Genomic DNA, 21,147 nt, shown 5'->3' with positions numbered 1-21,147 from the left:
TTTCTGGCATTTAAATGTAATTTTGCATCGCCAATAACAATCGATCGAGTGATTAATCATTAATGTCTTATGTATTAAATATTTCGAGTTATTATTCATGTTGTATAATTTTATTATGTATTACAGATCATGTGTAATTTATTTTATAATTAACAAAATATCTTGTAGCAGCGAAAAACAAGTCGATCGATGTGCTCGGTTTTTTATAACGTCTCTTTTCGTTTAAAGGAAAAAGGAATGTAATATGATAATGGTGTAATCTTTCAATTATAAAATAAATTACAAATTTTATTATATTGCAAAAAATTACATAATATAAATCCCTCCCAATGGGTACACCTTGACGTTGGTGGGAGGGCTTAGTACCCGGAAGGTTTATCATTACCTGAAGGGGAAGCTAAGTACCCAAAATATATTTGGAAAAAGTATATATATATATATATATATATATATATATATATATATTCGAAAAATTTAAATTCAGAAATGCTATATAAAGTATAGCGCGTTTAAGTGCGAAAGTTACAAATAAAAGTTCTTTTTCCTGACAATTCCGATAATCTGAAAGGAGGAAGAGATCTAGAAGAGGCATCAGGGGCATTTACAAAATAAACCTGGGGTGAGTAAACTTATCATTTGTATAATAGTCATATTAAGCGCGAAATTGAATGACACGATCAATCGTAATTTGATTTATTATTTAAATAATTTAAATAAGAATTAGAGAAAAAGCTTTTTATTTATTTAAAAGCTATAATTAAAAATAAAGTAAAAGTTTCTAGTTAATAAAAGGTAGCATCTTTTCTAAATTTATAAAATTGACTCATTAAATATCTACTCGTTATTGTACTCATCGAGTATAAAATTCAGTAAATAATCCTTGCAAATATTAATTATTTTGAGCGCTACTACAATTTGGATTCTATCTGCATGTTACAGATCAATGCAGTTTCAATGCCGTTAATCCTGCTGTTTCACATCAGTCGGTGAGTGAAAAATTTTTATTTTAAGGTAACGGATTATTTTGAAATAAAGGTTATAGATGTAGATTATAGACTATGCGGAGAAAATATTATAGTAAAAATTACAACACATAATTTTAATCGTGAAGCATACTAAAATAAATAGAAAAATCACAATTTTTTCAATAATATCTACGTTTTATATCTTAACTAAAGCCAGGTTATCGATATTATATTACATGTACTATTATAATGAATAATATAAATAATAAATAATTTTATTATTATAAAAATAATTTTTTTGTATTCCAAATTATAATATAATATTACACAATTTTTAATTATAATCAATTTTGACCGATAACCTGACTCTATTATATCAATTAAAATAGTTATATTAAAATGAATTCTAAAATGAATGATATCATGCATAGGAGTACAAAATATTTTTACACTTATTTACAAAATATTTACAAAATATTTACACTTACGTATCTATCGGTTATGATAATTGAAGAAATTCTTTCTCGATCTTTAATAGAGAACAAAATGGTTAGATAGCCACTTTAACCAGATAAATACAGCTGTAGTTGACCAGCTGCAACCGTGTCATACTGACTCGAAGATAAGTTGCACAGGATAAGTGAGCAATATTAGTCAAAAATATATAAAAAAAGTGCTTCGTAATGCGTAGTATGTATATATTTCCTCGCACTGTTCGTTTTATTTACGAAAACGATGACACGTGATCGCGCACAATATGTACGAGCCCTCGCCTCGGACAGAAAGCGAGCATCTCGCGCGAACAACACTGGGCGGTATCCAATGGTGTGTCAAGATGGTAAATTATTCATGACCGAGACGAATGAGTTAATAAGCTGTAGTACGAGCCCCGGGTCGAGGCAGAGATGAGTGATCGTAAATGTAAATCAGCCGGAGCTACGGATACTCGGCCTCGCGTAACACGAAAGGGGCGCGGTACCGTCCAAACCGTTTTGGGACCATCCCCGCTGTCCATCCCTTTACGGTATATTCCGTCCTTCTCTCTCTCTCTCTCCCTCTTTCCTCTGTGCTCTCGTAAATATATTTATACCGAAATCCCCACGCATTATGTGTTCTTGCGAGCTGAGTATTAAATTCTGCGAAGATCACATCGTGATCTTCTCGGCTGCTCGCTATAAATTTATTCTGTTGATCCATAGAGATCACGAAGAGTAAATATCGTTTTCGATGAAGAAATACAATGAGTGTTAAAGTGGAAAGATTTGGATGTTTGTGGTAAATATTAAAATAATTTAGCAACATTTTCTAGAATTATAATTCACAATTGCAATTCTTAAAAAATGGTCTTAATGTCAGCTATTTAAATTTAATCAACTATAGCTTTCCACGATTTTACGAGCATTATTAATTCATGAAAAATCTTTCCACAATAGCATCGTTAATTAATTTTATGTATTTCTTGTTTGAATAATTTTTAAACTGTCTTTTCTAATTTTGTATAATACTTGTTAATTTTTAATTACCTGCGGAAAACTAAAAGGTAGAATAACCGAGAAAGGTTTAATTATTGTCAGAGTCCAATTCGTAATTTAAAATAACTTTCCGACCGTCTTTCACAACGTCATAATTTTAAAAATTAAACTCCCATCCTTTCTATTTGTCCTATTTCTGTACGATTATTTTTTAAATATAACATCTACTCTCTGTCTGCTAAAACGCTTTGATAAAATGCAATTGATCAGAAATACCGTGTGGCATGTAAGTGCGTTCCTATTACGCGCGAACTGTGTTACGTCTAGTTGAAGTTATTGGGAATAAAAGGAACAAAAGCGGGTATTCGATGAATTCAGTGGCGGTGGTCGCGAATATTGGGCCAATAAAGGACCGGTCATAAAGCTCGATCGGGTCGTGTATTTCTTTCAGGATATTTTGTCACACAAAGTGAAAGCGCCGCTATTCAATACAGTCGCATAATTCGGCTAATTGTTTTTATTTTTCATGCAAACCGCCGAACTCTTCTCTATGGATGCTTTTTCGATTAATTCAGCGAGCCAAATTGAGTTAACCTTTGACAAACAGAAAGTAATATCTGGATCGTTCAAAAATCCGCGGACAAAAGAAGATGTCAACGATAAAAATTTGTTTAAAATGATGAAAATTATCTCGCGATATTAACTTCATTAATACAATTGTCGGAGAAAATTATTCGTGCTACAATAATTGGATGTAGTTAGATTAAATCAGCGTCATAAAAACTTAAGAGATATGGAAACTTGTCAAGATGTAGAAAGATTGACCGCAAATTGTATGGAAATTAGAAAAATTAGAAATTTAGAATAATTCAGCAGTTACTTACAATTGGAATATATTTCAACTTTTTATTTTGCAATAAATTTTAGTAAAATTTATCTACTTAAACTCGTAATGATTTCGTAATAATTACTCGCTAACGAATTACAAATTACTGTCTTTGTTAAAATGTATTTATTTTGGAATTATTTTTTTTAATTAAAAGAATTAAGGGATCGAAATAAAATATATATCTTAAATATATAAAGAGGGAAAAAGGGAAACGTGATACTGCAAATTTATTCGATTGGCCGGAAGGCGGGAGTATGAAAAACAAAAGGATTCGCGTTTAAATAAGGAGCTCGCCGGAAGGCGGTCGGGCGTATTCTCGTGTTCCATTGTATTTTTCAGCTTTGACTACCGGAGACGGTTTTCACATTATTTTCTTGCTTCCGCTATGACGGCCACACTGAGCGAAAAACTTTCCGGAAGTCGGACCAGCCCCATGTTTGCTCGATTTACCTCAAGGCATAAAAGCTCGTTTAGCTTGTTAACTTAGTGGAAGAGTTATTTTCGTGAAATTACGATTTAAACTCAAAATCGGCTGGTTTAAGCTCAAAACCAAATCCCTTTATGTTTCATTACGTATTAAATATAATTGCCCGATTCTAGATTAACGTCAATCTTTTCTTCTTCTTCCTTCCCTTATCGAATGAAAGACGTTTTTGCGTGTCAATCTTGATTTAATTTTATTTTACAGACGATGGTTAAATTTATTATGTAAACGTATGATTTCTCCCATCTGAATAATTCTAAAAGCCAAGTTGAATCTGGAAATTAAGTCGCGGTAATTTAAACAAAGTGTGTCAAGCAGTGTCCGAGCAGCCGGGACAGTTTGATACGAGTGTATGGTCGAAATAAAAAAATAAAGTACGTATATATGAGAGAAGTCGCTCTGGAACGGTAAAAGCTCTTGGCCGTTCTCTCGAAAGTGTCCTTCACCAAAGTGCGCTCGTTTGTCCCTCAACTTTCGAGCCTTCTGTTGCGATGATAGCCAAACGTGTTTAGGGAAACGAGAAATCCTTACGATCCGGAGAGGGTATATATCACCCCCGCTTGAGCGATTTGCCAACGAGATTGCCAATAAATCGCCGGTGGAATAACGAGCAGTTAACTTTACGTGTCTCTTTATTAGGGAAACGTGGAAATGCTTGGGATATCGAACATTTTGGAACTTTAAGTTTATTTGGAGCATATAGAGAGGAAATTTATCAGAGTCACATTGTTTGATTATAAAAGTTTGAATAGTTGAAAGAGAATTAAAACTTTTATATAGGATGTTTTTAAATAAGTGTGAAAAATTTTAAGAGATGATTCTTTGCTTAAAATGAAGGGAATTTTAAATATACTTTTATATCTCTGAGGAATTGCAGTCTTTCAAGGATAAAAATTAGATTTTAATTTTTTTTGGATATGTATACATATATATTCACTTTTATTCCATTTTTTTCAATATTTATTGTAATTTCGTTTTACTTTTTTATTTTATTTTAAAATTCTTCCCGAAATCTATGTCATTAGCATGATGCTCTGCATAATAATGTATTTTTTTTAACTATTACTTTTACGAGAAAAATGAAAGAAGCAAAAAAGTTTAAAGAAATCAAGCATTTTAACGCATATTTTTAGATGAACACATTTCGAGCCATTAAAAAATTGAATAGGAGTTGTTAAATTCATTCCCTTGTGTGGGAAGATTAAAAAATTATTAATAAGAGTATCCTTTTTACTAGTGGAAAATATTCACTAAATTTCACTTTTTTAACTTGTCCAAAATTCGAGAAAAAAAGGTAAAAAATTTTCATCTCTCCCTTTGTTGTAGGAATGTAATTCTTTTTTGGGAGAAATATAAAAGTATACGCTATATAAAAGTATACGCTATATAAAAAATTCCTCTTCATTTTTGACAAAGAATTATCTTCTAAAATTGTTTGCACTTATTTGAAGAAACATTACGTATATCAATTCTCAAAACATTAAATGTGTTTGTCAGTCGCACTTTGAATGGCGGGAATATTGGATTGGCAGACATTTTGCACGCTCGACATATCGGATATTTTCGAAAGCTTGAATTTTCGAAACTTAGCGCCAAGTATATTTCACCGATTACACCGATCGCACTTTACCTTACGAAAGTCTTAAGCGTTGAAAATTTCCCGAGCACCGTTTGGAGAAAGGTTCAGCGCTCGCGGCTTCGCGGAGGGGAGGGAAATTGCGAGAGCTCGCAACGTTATGCACTCTTATAATTGCGTATTTGCAGCCGGGCGCGTAACAAGACGCGGAATTTCGCCAGCAGCGTCACGCGTTTCTGTCTTTTTACGTAATTCGCTTTAACAGAATTTACTACAACACGATGCACACGGCCGTGCGTTATAACGTCGTGAGGAAAAGCAGAAGTAACGGCCAGACGGGCGGATACGAGATAATGATCGCGAGGGATTACGAGAGCTGTCCCCCCATCCCTCATCCCCCATCTCCGACCAGCTCATTTCCCTGCCCCTCCCGGGGTTATTCCTCGAGTTTCCTTCGCGTTGATACTGGGATAACAATTTGCAAGGGACGCGAATGCGCCGGATGCCCGCGAGGGCTCGAGGGAACGTTCGAGGGATAGGGAATCGATCCTCTCTCATACGGAGTCCGTCTAGAGGATCCTGCAGAATCCAGGAACTGCATTCAGCCACCGTAATGGCGGCGAGGTTAATAGACCGGACGGAGATTCATCGCCTGATCGTTGGCTCTTTGAGCCTTTTAACTCTGTCTTCAAAGGCGAGCTCGATTGTTAACACCTTCGTTCCAATCATGCATTCGATCACCTGTCAAATTTACTTACCGTCCAAAATGTTATATTAATTTAAAAAATAAATAAATATATAAATTTAAAAATATATATATTTAAAACATAAATAAATATATAAATTTAAAAATATATATATTTAAAAAGTAAATAAATAAATAAATTTAAAGAAATAAATAAATTTTAGAGGAGTTTGTGTAATAATTTAATATTTCGAATTACTTGCACATTAAAAAAATTTAAAATAACCGCAGATGCAATTTGAAACTAACTGATATTATTGTTCTAATTGTTTAGATCGCAAGTATAGAAATCGCAATCGTACCTAAGGAGCTAATTAGTGGGAGAAGAGCATCGATCATCCATGGAGATTCCAGAATCTCGAAGAGCATCCGAGGATCCTCCAGGATAGTTGGCATCTTCGGCTCTAACAATGAAATATCATTAAGGTATGTTAAAACCATCTTTCTGAAAAGAATCAAACCGAAGTTAGACACTCATTTGAATGAGAACCTGTTGGTTCACTTTTTCTCTCCGTCATCTCCGGACCCAATTGCCCCGATTATTCGAAACTCTCTCGAATCTGGACGAAATCTCTGATAAACTTAGCGGTAAACTTCGATTCGACGTAGCCCTGATTGTTAATTCAGCGCCGCTCGGTTTCCTCAACTTAGTTACGCAACATAAATTAAGACCTTGGAGTCGTCCGCTGCGTTGCTCGTTCATTAGCGGCTCTTGCAATCGAAATCGTTGCTTTCCCTTCCATCGTAAATTAATAATAAAAACGATGTTAATTGAAAAGAGGAGAAACAGCTCGAAATGATTCGCTCACAAATGTAAAACAAATTTTATGACGGCAAAATATTTTAATAAATATTTTAATATCGAGTTTTTTTTAACAAGGAATTTAATATAAATATTTTAATATAAATAACTTGCATATTAAATTTATTTATAATATCTTGAATTTTTTCTAGCTATTTTTGTTATTTAAAATAAATGGTTATACATCTACACGCAATACCTAAAGAGTATTAGATAAGATGCTGAGAGAGTTCAAGTCGGTCAATATTATCTTCACCACCTAGACGCATGAATGATAATTAATAGCCGAGGAATGTTGAGGATAATTAATCATCGGGAAATAATTAATAGCATGCGGTAAAATAAACATGATTGAACCATAATTTATTATGTGAACTCGAGCGAATAAACATTAAATAGCGAATTTCACAGAGGGAGTCTATTAATTATTTATATAAACAATTTATTTTAATATAAATTCGCGTCACGCATCTTTAACATAAATCATGTAACGTGTTTCTAAAAATCTTAAAATTATATTCAATTCAAAGAAAGATTAGAGTTTAATAATTAATTATTATACATATATGTATCAATTTTACAGTCGCGTTTTATTTTATTTTTTTTTATCAAAACAAGAGACAAATTTTTCAGAGAGATTCGCGAATCTTTTGCGACTTGAAACTTATGGAATCACAGGATGATCGCGATTTCTCTTGTTTGAGAAAGAAATCTAAAGTGTACAGGAATTACACGCGATTTTACAAACGCTTTCGCGATCGCTAACGTAACGCGAGATGTTAAACACAACAAGGCGTAATATTACATCATCGATGTCGATGTCGACGTCGACAACCCCGGGATCGACGTCGCCATCGTCATTCCGGCTTTGACGCATATTACGTGGCGTTTATTAAACACGCCCTCATTGACGCATTTACGGACAGTAATCGCGATTACGCAGTGGAAGAAGTCATTTTCCTTTTAACTTCGCGCGCGAATTCCCTTTAATGTTAAATTTTTTCTATTTCTTCTCTCTTTTTTGTTTTTATTACTTTTTAATAAAAAATTTAAAAAATGTATTAAATATTGAAATATTATTAAGGCTAGAGATTTTACATCGTTATAGATTGATGGAACATACGCGTCTATATTTTTAAAAATTCTCTTTAATGTTACAAATTTTTTTAATTGTTATATAATAATAAATTAGATAGAGAGAGAAATAATATGATATCGAACGGAAGGGTAGAAAAGTGTCTAAAACAAGTTGCCAATAAAAAGAGCTAAAATTGCGATAAAAATGATTTTCCTGCTACATTTATAGGATTACATTTGGCGGGCTGTACCTTTCAATTTGGTATTCGGTTTGATTGGTTCGATTTGGGTTCGCCCTAATTCGATCCGGTTACCACGCAATCGGCATAACGATTGGTGTTGGCATGCCAACAATTACATCGTCGAGCTAGCCGCCAGGATTTTGACCCCTCATTAACGCGTTTAGTGCCTTTCACATTCGACCGGCGTCATGAGAACGTTAATTAAGAAATCATGTGTAAGCCAATTTCTATATATTTCACACGAAATCATTAAGTTTTACATTTATAACTAGATTCTACGATCTGGGTGATTGGAATCATTTCATTTGCATTCTTTAGAATTCAAACGAAAAAATTGAAAACATCTCAGATAAAAGTGTCAACGATGTAAAAATACAGAATTTTTTTTGAACGAAAGTAAAACTTCAATGTTTAAATTAATAAAGATCAAACTAATATTTGGATTGTGAAAATAACCATGCAAACGTTGCTATAATTTATGTCGCGATTAGTCGGAAAAAAACTAAGAAAAGTCCCGAGAAAAATTTCGCGAAATCGAAACAAGAGAGAGAGAAAGAGAGAGAGATAGATCCGTTAAATATAATTTTAGACAGACAAAACGGAGCTTTCATCGCTCAGTTCGACCAACATTGTCCGCGCGGATATTATTACCCGAAGAATGGTCGTTTGTGGGAAGGGGGAGGAGACGGAGGGGGAGGAGGGGTTTGCCGGAGAAGGTTCCCTGAGTAAACCCGAGGCTTTCCTTTCGACACGAGCTTTCGGCATTGTGCCCAGGCGAGCTCGCGCACGTAAATACCATGATTGATGGGATAGAAACAGCCCTTGAATCGCCTCCGACTCACCCTCCCTCGTCTACCCTCGCTCGCCGAAGTTTACAAGGAGGCCACAATGGACCGAGCAGCGTGCCGATTTTCCGTGCAACCCCCAGCGATGGGCACTTAACACCCCATCCATCCCTCGTATTGTTTGATTGTTCAATGGCACGTGCTGCGATCCGATCCTCCGACCACCCCCCGAGCCGCTCGCGCGGCCCCCTCCTCGAACGCTTCTCTTGCGATTCACCGTTAGTGAAGCGGAGTTCACCCTCGGAGCCCTCCTCAGAGACCCTCGAACATTTTTGTAGCGATTCTCGACTCTTCAAAGAGCTCGAGAGAGATCCTCTCGGGGATTCTCTCCAGGGATACTCCAGTTTCTATAAAATTCTTGGTGGTGCTATGACAGTTTAATTAATAATTTATGTTATATGTATTTTTCAATATTTTTCTCGCTGCTTTTCATAAACACATATTGAAATCGACGGACTTGAGAGTTAAAATTTTTCTTTAGAGAATGAAAAAAAGGTTAAAATTTAATTACACATTTTTTATATTTTTTGTATCAAAAGAACCTGATGAAATTCTAATTTTGATCGAACTTTACATACGTGTAGAAGAAATAAATAAATTTAGAAATCTTCTATTACAGCTCAAAAATGATTCTAAGGGTGTGAAATCATCCTTTGTTTTATACAAAAATTTCATGATAAAAATACTTCTATTTAACCATATTGACAAAATTTTGAAAAAATAATTGTTTCATCCCTCAAAATCATTTTTGGGCCGCAATTAAAAATTTCTAAATTTATTTATTTATTTTTAAATTTATTTCATTTTCTCTCTCATGTGTATAAAGTTTCATCAAAACCAGAATTTTTCTTTGTATTGCCTTTAGATTACATACAAAGCTTTGAATCGCGAATATAAATTTCGATATAATCAATATTAATACTAGTCAGTATCTCACTATTTATTAATATTTAAAATAAATATTTGAATATTTGAAATAAATTTCGAAAAATATGGAAAAATATATTTTTTCTCATATAAAAATCTTATGAGATCGATTACACTCTGATTATTTTCATATTTATAGCACAACGAATTTTCGACATATTTATACTAATTGTCCTGGTAAGATCCTCATTGAGATGCGCCAGGCAAAAAGGGTCTCGGAACGGGCTAATTATTCGCCGTTACAGGTGCATCGGCCGTAAAACCAGGTACACTCAGCCCGCAGGTACACTCGGCTAATTGAGTGGGAACAGACTGTCGCGCCCACAAAACCGTCCTTTCCCCCATTTCGCCCTTCCATCCGATCTTTAGCTAAAAGTAGAGAAACTGCCAAGCGTAAATACACTCGCATTCGTTCGCAGATACGATTGCGAATTAATAATTTGTGCAGCCTTTCGTATCCTCTTTTCGCGAGGTACTTTAATCTTTGCTCCGATCCCTTTGTGACTCTTAGTTGCGCTCGAACATTTTAATTTTTAACAATCTGTAAATTGTCTTTGCTTCAGTTTAGATATTTATTAAGTACGCTATTAAATACGATTGTTTGCCGTATTTCTCAGAACATGAGATAGAAAGAGTATAAAAATTTTTTAAAATGTTCATTTATATTATTAATGTAATTTTGATTGGGACTTTAAATGTTTTTTTCTCATAAAGAGTTTCTCATAAAATGAATATAATATATCATAATAAAATATCTTTCGATAATGAACGTTTAAAAAATATATAAATCATTATTTGTCATTTTAATTGTGTAATAAATTTATATAAAAAAGAGTAGATGAGAAATAATCATTATTAAATTATAATAAATAAAAAATAGTTATTATTACATCGTCGGAAAGTAGTATAAATACTCGAGATTTCAATTTAACCGGCGGGTCTCCGGTCTTGATGGCTGCTCGAGAGCGAGCAGGAATAAAACGTATTGCAGGGGAGATCAAGGATGTCGATCGAGGATACAGGAAATATATATACGATAGATGTATATATGTATATGTCTATATATATATATATATATATGTGTGTGTGTGTGTGTGCGTGTGTGTGTGTGTGTGTGTGTGTGTGTGTGTGTACGATGCATCGGCATTATCGCTCGAAATCCAAAGCGACGGACAGGGCGCCGCAGAATTTTTATTCAGAGAGCATCTTTAGAGATACGAGATCAAATTAGATCCAGACGTCAGATCAAAATATACTTACTTTTCTTCGCGCGCGTTCCTCCTCTTTCGATCTTTTTCCATGCTTTTATTCCATTTTACTGCCGACATCAAATACCGCGAGATCATGTCGTGACGTAAAGCATTCTAATCATCAAAGATTATAATTTGTAGCAGCAACGAGATATTACATTTCTATAAAAAAAGTTTCCCTTTTATTTTTTTTTATATCCCTTTTTAAAGCATTAATTGATATCTAAAGAGCTTTAAATGTTTTACATAGATAAAGTTAATCATCGAATATTTGTGGGAAATTGCAAAAAAGCGTATATCGTGAATTATTTTAAAACAGTAAAAGCATATTTTAGTATATTTTACACAAAGTTACTTTTTTGTTCACAGCTCATAATTTATTATTTAATCGTATTTATTTAAATCTTTGAATTAAATTCACTGCTTTATTATTGCGTATTCAAAGTCTTATTTACATTATATCTTGTCATGATATTTTACATATATGTTATATAATAAATGTATCTTTAACATACATTGCGAAGAGACGTGTTTTAATATAATTCATTTAATATAATATTCATCGAATCAAATTATTTTCCAATAATTAAAGATAAAAGAAACGAAGATAAGGAGAAAGAAATTTGTGAGAAAGGAGAAACAAAGTAGTGGAACAAGAAACGAAGTGAGGAAAGACCGAGACGAGTATGGTGGCAAGAACGAGTCTCGGAACTGGGGCTCCGAAGACGCTCGGAGATGGAAGGAATATACCCGTAGAATTGCACGTGATGCGAAAATTCGTTTACATGCTGCCGAGACTGGCATCCCTATAATGTCTACCAATGCGGCGCATTCCATTCTGTTTGGATGACGAGTATTCCCGAGTCTTTATACGACCGTACATATCTCGCGTTGCAGATAGATAAGATGCTATTACAACTACGCTTACGTTCATCCTAATATCGTTCAGGATCGTTATTCCATATATAATTTTCTTTAGTTAACTTACACTTTTTGAATGATAATTTTGAGATATATATGTATTTTTTTCCATCAATATTTTTATTCTTTTTAAAATTTAATTTATTAAAATTTATTTTTATTTAATTTCTTTTATTTAATTTATTTTTTTTAATTTATTAATTTATTAATTTTTATTTTAATTTATTAATTTGTTTTTATTTAATTTATTTACTTAATTTAATTTATCCTGAAAATTGCGGATCTCTTTGCAAGCTTTTCCTCACAACATATGTATAATAAGTTTAGTAAATTTTTGCATCTATATCTTTTTCTCGACTCTACTTCTCGAATGCAAATGCAATCGAGTTTCGCACGAACGTCTAATGGCTGGATTTTGCGGGCTGTGTGACTTCCCGATCGTTCTGTATCGTCCTTCGCGTTCGAGAGATGAATACGAATGACGAGTCAACGGGGCGTACCTGTTGGTAAGCAGAGACGCAATATGGAATATCGAACTGACTCGGCTGTCTCGGCCAGACGTCCCCTCGTAGCCCAGCCACCGGATGCATCAAATGCACCAAATGCAGCGCGATAACGTCACTCACAGGACGTAGGGTCGGTAATTCGGCAACGACGTGAAAGGGGTGAGTTCGAGGGGATAGCTCTCTCTCTCTCTCTCCCTCTCTCCCGTGATCGGTCCAATCCGCGAGTAATTTTCGAAATTGGTCTTCCAGAACGACGTCCGCGATCAATTCGACACACCATGACCATTCGCAAAAATCGGAGATTGGCGAGAATGAATGATCGTTTTCGTAGATCAAACATGGGATTCGCAGGGAGGAAGATACGACAACCGAAAAATAATGATTACCGATTTAAAAATTGGATATTTCAAATGTTTACTGTAAATTTTTGGGAAATTCTGGATTAATATTTGCACTTTTGTGTGCGAGAGAAATTCCCCGTATTATTTGAATTTTAAATTTGTAGACTTGTAATCTTTGTTATGTCAGGCATACGATGATCTTGCGATATAGTTTGTAAAGCTGTCGAAAGTTTGGATATTTTATATTCCGGGTTACTCATCTCCGTCCCATCATTCGCGGTCACACAAGCGAACGTATACTTAACGAGTTAAACGTTTGATTATCATAAATATTCGATGATATCGTCGATACTCGTATTGGCTATCTTCGGTTTTCGCCTCGGCAGCGAGGAGGCTTGTTTGCGGTGAGAACGTGCCAAGAAGCTCGCCGTCGAGCTTACCGGAAGTCAAGCCTTAGGAATAACAAAGCGTCAGCGCATCGTCGCTTCTTAAACTTCAGTCCATGATATCCCTCTCTGTGCAATGGACTCCCTCAAAATTCCTCTCTCATGCCATATTGCAAAATCCTATAGCCATCGTGGCTTCAAAGGATTCATGAATAATTAAATCTTGCACATATTATAACGGTATAAAAATATAATCACGTGAAGTAAATATAAATTAAAATAATACACATATGGATATATTTATCTGTGTGTATTTTATTTGTGTTATGTTTTTTTCGAACGGGTTATATTTTTAATTTAAAATAATTTATATCATTAAATTTTAATTATTTTGCGACATGTGCAAGCCTCGCGTATCTCGGATTTTCGGACGAGAAATGAACATATTTAACAGAAATGACGTCATAGCGATGGTATGTTGCTCCAAAGTCAGACACATGAATTTCGTTTAATTCAACTTTGCGTCATATAAATCCTTGATTCCCGATCCTTAGATCCGAACAGAGGATTATGCTGTGTCGTCCAAACTGGAGCGCGCGTTTCATATAATTGCGCTATAATAACCATCGCAGATGTCGGCTCGTTAAATTGTTCAATACATCGCCGCCCGCAGGATGGCGGAAATTTCCGGAGTTAATTTTTCAGCTTTGTAGAAACGATTTTAAAGAAGCTTAAAGAAAGTTTCGCTCGATTATTTGCTCGTTAAAAATTAATAACGTTCGTTTCACATACATACGCACGCACACACTGGAACATCCTTCGGATCTATCGATGATTTACTCGTTAGTTTCATCTTTTTTTTTTTTTTACACAATGGCGGAACCTGAAATTTTTGGCACTTTCGCAACTTCCGGCTTCTCTCGACTTTTCTTTATCAAAATCCTATGTAAACTTTTGCGCTCTCCTCTCGCGTACGGATTTCGGGTCCCTTATAATATGGGATTCCGCGTCCAAAGTCTTTGCTTATGCATAAAGTTTTCAGCAATTTGAGAATAAAGATGGCAACAGATAAGAATCTTGGAATCTCGAGATGGAAAACTGTAAAAATGTCTGGGGAAGTATGAAGCTTAAGAATGTAGGAAGCGATATCTCGTTGTTTATCGTATATATATGATACATATGAATATCTCTGAAAAATGTAGAACGAGGAGTTGGAAACATTTGTGGAAAATGCATTAATTTTTTATTTAAATTTATTTCAAAATAATTTTATACATAAATTAGTGATATAAGCCTTGATGATTGTTGATATCTATCGTCGCACGTACACACACACACACACACATACACACATACGCGCGCGCATATTAATGCGAACGAACAACTAATTAAATAAACCATGTACTCTGGCAGTAAATTAATTTAATTATATGATAAATATGATTTCTCCCCTCATATTCGCTAGAATCATTTAACGCTTATTGGAAATCCATGAAACAAGTGTGTCAATTACAAGGAGATATATAAAACCAAAATTTAAAACCAAAATTTGCGCTTAATATTGTATAATACGCATCAAATTAGGCCCAACGAAAATTACTATTGTATTTGCATTAAATTATTAGATATGTACTAATTAAACTATTAGATATGTATATTGATTAGATATGCACATATTGATGCGCATATAAACTATATACATATTGAAAATTACATGTCAGATGTAATAGACAACAAATTTTTGTTTATTCTTTCTCTCTAAGGGATTTTATAATTTTCTAAACATATTTTGAAAAATGTTACTTGTTGTTCATTTGTCAACGAAGAGAAATTGAATTATATTTTTGAAATCCTGCGTAAAGAGATAAATTTTATACGCGTATCGTTAAACGCTGATCGAGAAGGTTAAAGTAAACGAGGAAATTGACTTGGGACATCTATATCAAATCCGCAGATATGAATGGGAGCCTCGATGTGAGGGATGCGCGAGAGATTCCGCTAGAAAAGTTTTGTCGCACTGCCATTAATAATAATAAACGTCGCGACATCGATAATAACTCGTTCTATAATCTCGCGCTCTCGCCGAACGCTTGCGGGGGAGGAAGGGGGATGGAAGGAGGAGACTCCCCGCATTCTCCGGGGAACACATACGTCTTCGCTTATACATGCAACGCGTTATTTTATTATCATTCTAAATTCGCTTTTCGCCTTCTCCGAATTTTTCCTTTTTCACGATGATCCATTGTTTTTATTTTTCTTTTTTATAATTTTGAAAAATTGCACGAACTCTCTCTCTCTCTCTCTCTTACACGTTTGAGGATGTTTCTAAAATCATTGTAGAATTTTTTAAGCAACGAATGATTATTTTATAAATGCGGCCTTATCGAAGGCTCTTCAGAATTTTAGAGAAAAAATGTCTTTTAACGTTTAACACTTTCTCGCCCGTTTATTCTTTCCCAAAAAATTCAACTTTTATTTTCTACCTTCAACTTCCAGATTTCAACTTTCGACTCCTTTCCAACTTTGAGCCCTTATCTCGAAATTCCAGACTTCCTCTACTCGCGATTCTCATTTAACATCCTACATGTTTTCGGAGCTACTTTAGCTGCTGGTACATCTTATATCGTTCGATTTCGCTGCAAAAAAAAAATTTATCGACTCTTTATGATTTCTCAAATTCCTTATTTATTTATTTGAAGCTCAAAGTCGGAGTCTTTCAGAATTTCAGACAGAGCCGTCGCGTCAAAAATCGCGGCGAAACGAGACGTTCACCCTCTTGGCGTCGCGCTTACCCCCTCGGCGCCGCTTCCGCCCTCTTCCGTCGCGACGCCCACCCACCGCTCGGCAGAGGCGCACGTTTACGAAGGGCCAGTACGCCTCGGGCCGCCGGGCGGATCGAACGCGAGAAGTCGAGGCTCTCTGCGTCGCGACGCCGAACCGCGTCGCCATTGAAAGCTGGCGATCATCGGGCGATCATCATTTTCGCGCAAGATCATCATTTTTCCTCCCCTCGAGAGACACGTGTGCACAAGCTCTCGCGTTATTCGCGACGTGATTCCGCTCCTGATCGCGTCAGTGTACCCTCTGGATCGTCATCGGGGGATGACGAGTAGCGTGAATTGTTGATATCGTTGCGACTGATTTTTTTGGACAGCCTGAAGTCCTACGGGGTGTGTCCTTGAATTATCTATTCTTCTCGAGGTGGGTTTTTAAATTGCCTGAACTTTGCGTACGTCGTTTAGATCGCGGAAAAATTGGATGTTACATCCACGGATCGGTTCCCTACGAGATTTACCGTGGAAGATAATTCAATTTTGAGAATGGATCGTCAACTATCGAAGAACGATAATATCCTAGAGCTAGCCTTGCCGAGAATCTTCTAGGATGAGTTCGAATTTCTCGAGTTCTATGTATTCCTAATCCTTAGATCCCTCATCAACCACGGTGTCTGCGGTAGCGACGTGATTGGCTCTCGCGACGATATCCCAGTAATTTCGTATCACAGTAATTTGCGGGATCGTCCCCCGGCAAGATTGATCATAAGGGATAATCCGGTTGTTAATTCGAGTCGTTAGTATCGCGAACGGTGTCAAAGGATGAAGGATACGGAAAATATCCGCGAAACTATATTATTGCGGATGGATTTTTAAATTTGTGGAAGTCGGATTCGTTGTGATTTTTGCATTTTTTTTTTCTACTTACAGTCTCTTTGAAACGTACTTGATTCGTACCCTTTAAATATTGGCCGATCGCTCGACTTTACATTGAGTCGTTCCCCTCAGTTTCCCTCAAATATTTGCCGAGTACTTGCAGCTTTTATATCTCCTTTTGGATTTTCTTTGAAAGTCTCTTTTTTTTTCTAAAGTGCATAATTCTATATGACCAATCGGTTATTCTTCATACTTTCAAATATTTTCTTTATTATCTTGAAATTACTCTTACATTGCTCGAATTTAAAAATTTGTTTGCGTGATAAATCGTGAAATAATATCAAATTATGAGAATTTATTTCGCACATTCTTTCATCGCACATTATTCTCTTGTTATCGCGTTATTCGCTTTTGAAATGTTAGATACTTTAGATATTTAGATTCCTTAAATCTTTGAAATATCGCACTTTAAGACATTAAATATTTCATTCTTACGAATCTGTTTTCACATTTTCATACAAGTTTTCTTCATAAACGTGAAACATTTCCGCATTTAGATGTTTAATTCTTCAAATCTATCCGCCGTCAACTCTTAAATCCGTACGTTCGACCTGAATTTTGCGTAAACTTTGTATTGTTCCACTATATCATCAGTTGTCGATATCGAAATCTTGATATTTTCCGTATTACTTTGACTTTTAAAGTATTTCAATCTCATTGAATTTTCCCCTGGAATTTTTATATTCTTTTGCAAGCTCGCTTTATCGTTATATCTTCATATTTTATCTTGAAATCGTTGAACGCGTGTTAAAAAGTTCGAATATAACATTCGCATCCCGTTAATTATTACCTCACATAATTTTTCCTTTATATTATTTAATAATTATTATTTAATTATTAATATTATCATTATTTAATAATATTATTATTTATATTATTATTTAATTATTAATATTATTATTTTATAATAATTATTAATAAATATTATTATTATTGTTATTAATATTATTATTAATAAATATTATTATTATTAATATTATTAAAATATTTTATAATAATAATAATAATTATTATTATTATTAAATGTTTCTTGCAGGGAAATATTCGCGTCACCCTTATGCCTTCCTTACATATTATATCCTTAGACACACAGATACCCTTGGGAGGGATTTTCCTCGTATATAATTTCGCGGTCGGAACACACCCTGATTCGCGCGCTATTCGCCAGGACCCTACTGGTCCTGTCCAGGATTTGGGACGAGCGGTCGCTCGTGACAGTAGAAAAATATCGCGCTCTCCGCTTTTTTCACTCGGGGTTTGGCGGGGGTCGGTCGTCTGACACTGACACGCCGGTAATGACTTCAAAGAGTCATACGTATACGGGGTGGTTTCGCGTGAAACGCGGAAATACTCGCCGCGAATTGCATTTTTTTCGATCCCTCCGCATCCGTTAGATTTTCAAGTATTTTTGCGATCCGATAGCGCGTACGATCTTGCTTTTTTAAGCAAATTTTTTGAATTAAAATTCGACTATATCTCGCCTCCACATATTTTTGCGACGACGAAATTTTTTTTCATTTATATAAAAATTTTTGAATTTAGATATATAAAATATATCGATTTATGTTATTTTATTGTTTCGAGGGGAAGGGGAAAAACACATTACAGAGTTAAAACTGTATTTGAGGTAACGAGAATGTTCATTTATAATGCAAAATGTGTTCGTTTCGTATGAACATGCTCTGTGAAAAAAAAATCACGCATTGTATAGAGGGAATATTTGTCGCGCGTAACAAAAATCTATTATACATTACGCGAGATATATTCCCCGCTGCCACTCGACGTTTAAAAATCGCGTGCAACTACGAGACCTCTCGAAAACGCGCTAAAACATTCGTGCACCGCGAAATCACTCTAATGTAATGTACATAAATATTTTCTCGCGCGAAGGGAATTTTTTGGGAAAGTTTTGCGTGTAGCAAATATTTTTCCGCGCAATCGTTTTAACTCGCGTCTCTCTCTTTCTCTTCATTTATTATCCCTTTCTCTCTGTCTAAATTTCCGGATCGCGATCGGGGGATTCGAAATTTTCAGGCCACGTCGGCATTTCCTGGCGGGGCGCAAGTTGCAGGTTTTTAATTGAAAAGCACGTAATTTGTAATTTCGCACACGGGACTATTTTTATTCCTGGGGAAATCCGCGGAAGCGGACATCGAAATTACTCTCGCAGCTCTTGGCGATTCGTGGAAAACTGGATCCCGAACGCGTCGAGATTTTAACGAACACTCTTTCTCCCGTCGTCGCGTCGCGTCGCGTTGCGTTGCGTTGAGTTTGATTAGAGTTCGCGGACGCGGAAATCGCCTGTCGCGATGCGGAAACCGTAAAAATTGTCGCGCTTGTCCTCGCACGATTTTACGGTGACTCGTTTCAGGCTGAAACCGCGCCGCGCTTAATATCGAGCTTAATTAGTACGGTTGCCTGCCCGCTATCACCCATTAATGATAGTCATACGTAGGGTATCGCGTACAATTGCGTTGAGTTTTAAAAAATTATAAATAGAATTTATATTTTCACGTCGAGATACGCGTATCAATGGCATTTTAAAGGGGTTGAAAATAGCAGCGAAATAAATTTCTGAAATGCAAGTAGACGGTATGAAAATTTATTTTTCGTACAATTTCAAGCCAACGCGTTAAATATACAAGTTTATGAAGAAAAGTGGCGCATTTCAAGCCGAATATCGCGCTAAAATTCTCTGTCCGAGGTATTTTCTCCATTTTTTTTCTCTCCCGAGATACTCGCTCGCAGATAATTTGTTTATTCATCTTCTCATCTCGGCGGAAATATCCAATAATCGTAGCCCCAAAAAGCTCGACACGTAACATCAAGCCGCGCGATTCGCTTCTGTGCATTGTGAAGGGAACGGAGATAAAAAAAAATAGATGTGGAAGCTCGCTCGCGCATACGACCGTTCTGTCCGCAACCATTTTTATCGCCACGTTCCTGGTGTCGATTCGACCGGATATTCCGACACCAGGATGCGTCCGCGGAAAAACAGACCGGGTTGACAGAAGCTGCTCGTTGGAAGTGTCGATGGACTTTTCCGAGCCCTCCGATGAGGTTGGCGCGGTTGGCAATTCATTCCAACGTTTTCACAATTTTTTTTTTTTTTCGAATTCTTGAAAATATACACGTTTATATGATCGATGTGAAAAATAGTTAAAAGGCAGTATTATACACGAATGCATCGGCACACATTTAAAAACATGTCATATTTACGTTCCAGCTCAGAGATTGAAGTTGCTTAACTATTATAAACTATTGGTACAATTTTCTAAAAAAAATAAATAAACAAATAAATAAATTATACAAAATATAATAAATATAATAATAATAATATGATAAATATAATAAATATAATAAATATAATAAATAGTAATAATGCTAATCAGAGTACTTGTTACATCTGCACCGAGGGGGAACGATTGACAAATAGTTTTTCAACTATTACAATTTTCCTCCGTTACTCGATATCGGCGAGAGAGCAGAAATCTCGCCGTAGAATTTCTGGTCTCTCGATCAGCCAAAGTTCTCAAGAAGGAGTAATTACAAAAGGACGATGGGAGGGAAGAAAAAAAAAGAAAAAAAGCACACTGTAAGCCCTCTCCTCCGACTCTCCCGCCTCTCTCAGATTACGTAGTAATACGGGAAGTGTCGGGCGAGGGGGGAGAGGATGGTTTCCGTCAGGCGTGAATCGCGGTCGGTTCGAACTTTTAATTACGTGATACTCGGGAGGAGGCGCGAGATGGGGAAGGAACAAGGGATCGAAGAGAAAAAGAGGTAGAATAGACTTAAGCAGCACTCGAAACTCCTTCCTAACAAGACCAGAAATCTCTCGAGGGCCCTCCGAACTGCCTGTGCAACTAACTTCCCCCCTCGCCTCCCCTTCGTGCTGTTTTTCAATTAATTAGATCGGAGCGAAAGAATGACGTTGTAATTGCAACTGTCATCCGCAGCGGACATAAATCGCGCGCGAGCGCGATTACGGATCACATCGATATAGACATTG

The 21,147-nt window shown here is 35.7% G+C and overlaps 1 protein-coding gene across 3 annotated transcripts in view; it reads left to right on the top strand.

The window, feature by feature from the left end:
* Positions 1 to 473: 473 nt before the first annotated feature.
* The window catches only part of LOC105255671, a 100,979-nt gene continuing 80,305 nt past the window's right edge, over positions 474 to 21,147 (top strand). For 2 of the 3 annotated variants that reach the window (XM_025410863.1, XM_011265096.3), the window contains exons 1-3: positions 474 to 619; positions 940 to 986; positions 6,406 to 6,557. The gene's annotated coding sequence lies outside the window, so the exon portion shown is untranslated. Of the gene's footprint in view, positions 620 to 939; positions 987 to 6,405; positions 6,558 to 16,310; positions 16,630 to 21,147 lie in introns of those variants that run through there. The other variant, XM_011265097.3, reaches the window with a different exon arrangement.

This window comes from Camponotus floridanus, unplaced genomic scaffold (assembly GCF_003227725.1).
Source record: "Camponotus floridanus strain SB8 unplaced genomic scaffold, Cflo_v7.5 scaffold35, whole genome shotgun sequence".
Lineage (NCBI taxonomy): Eukaryota > Metazoa > Arthropoda > Insecta > Hymenoptera > Formicidae > Camponotus > Camponotus floridanus.
The sequence above is the reverse complement of the archived record's forward strand: the minus strand, read 5'-3'. Positions and strand labels throughout refer to the sequence as shown.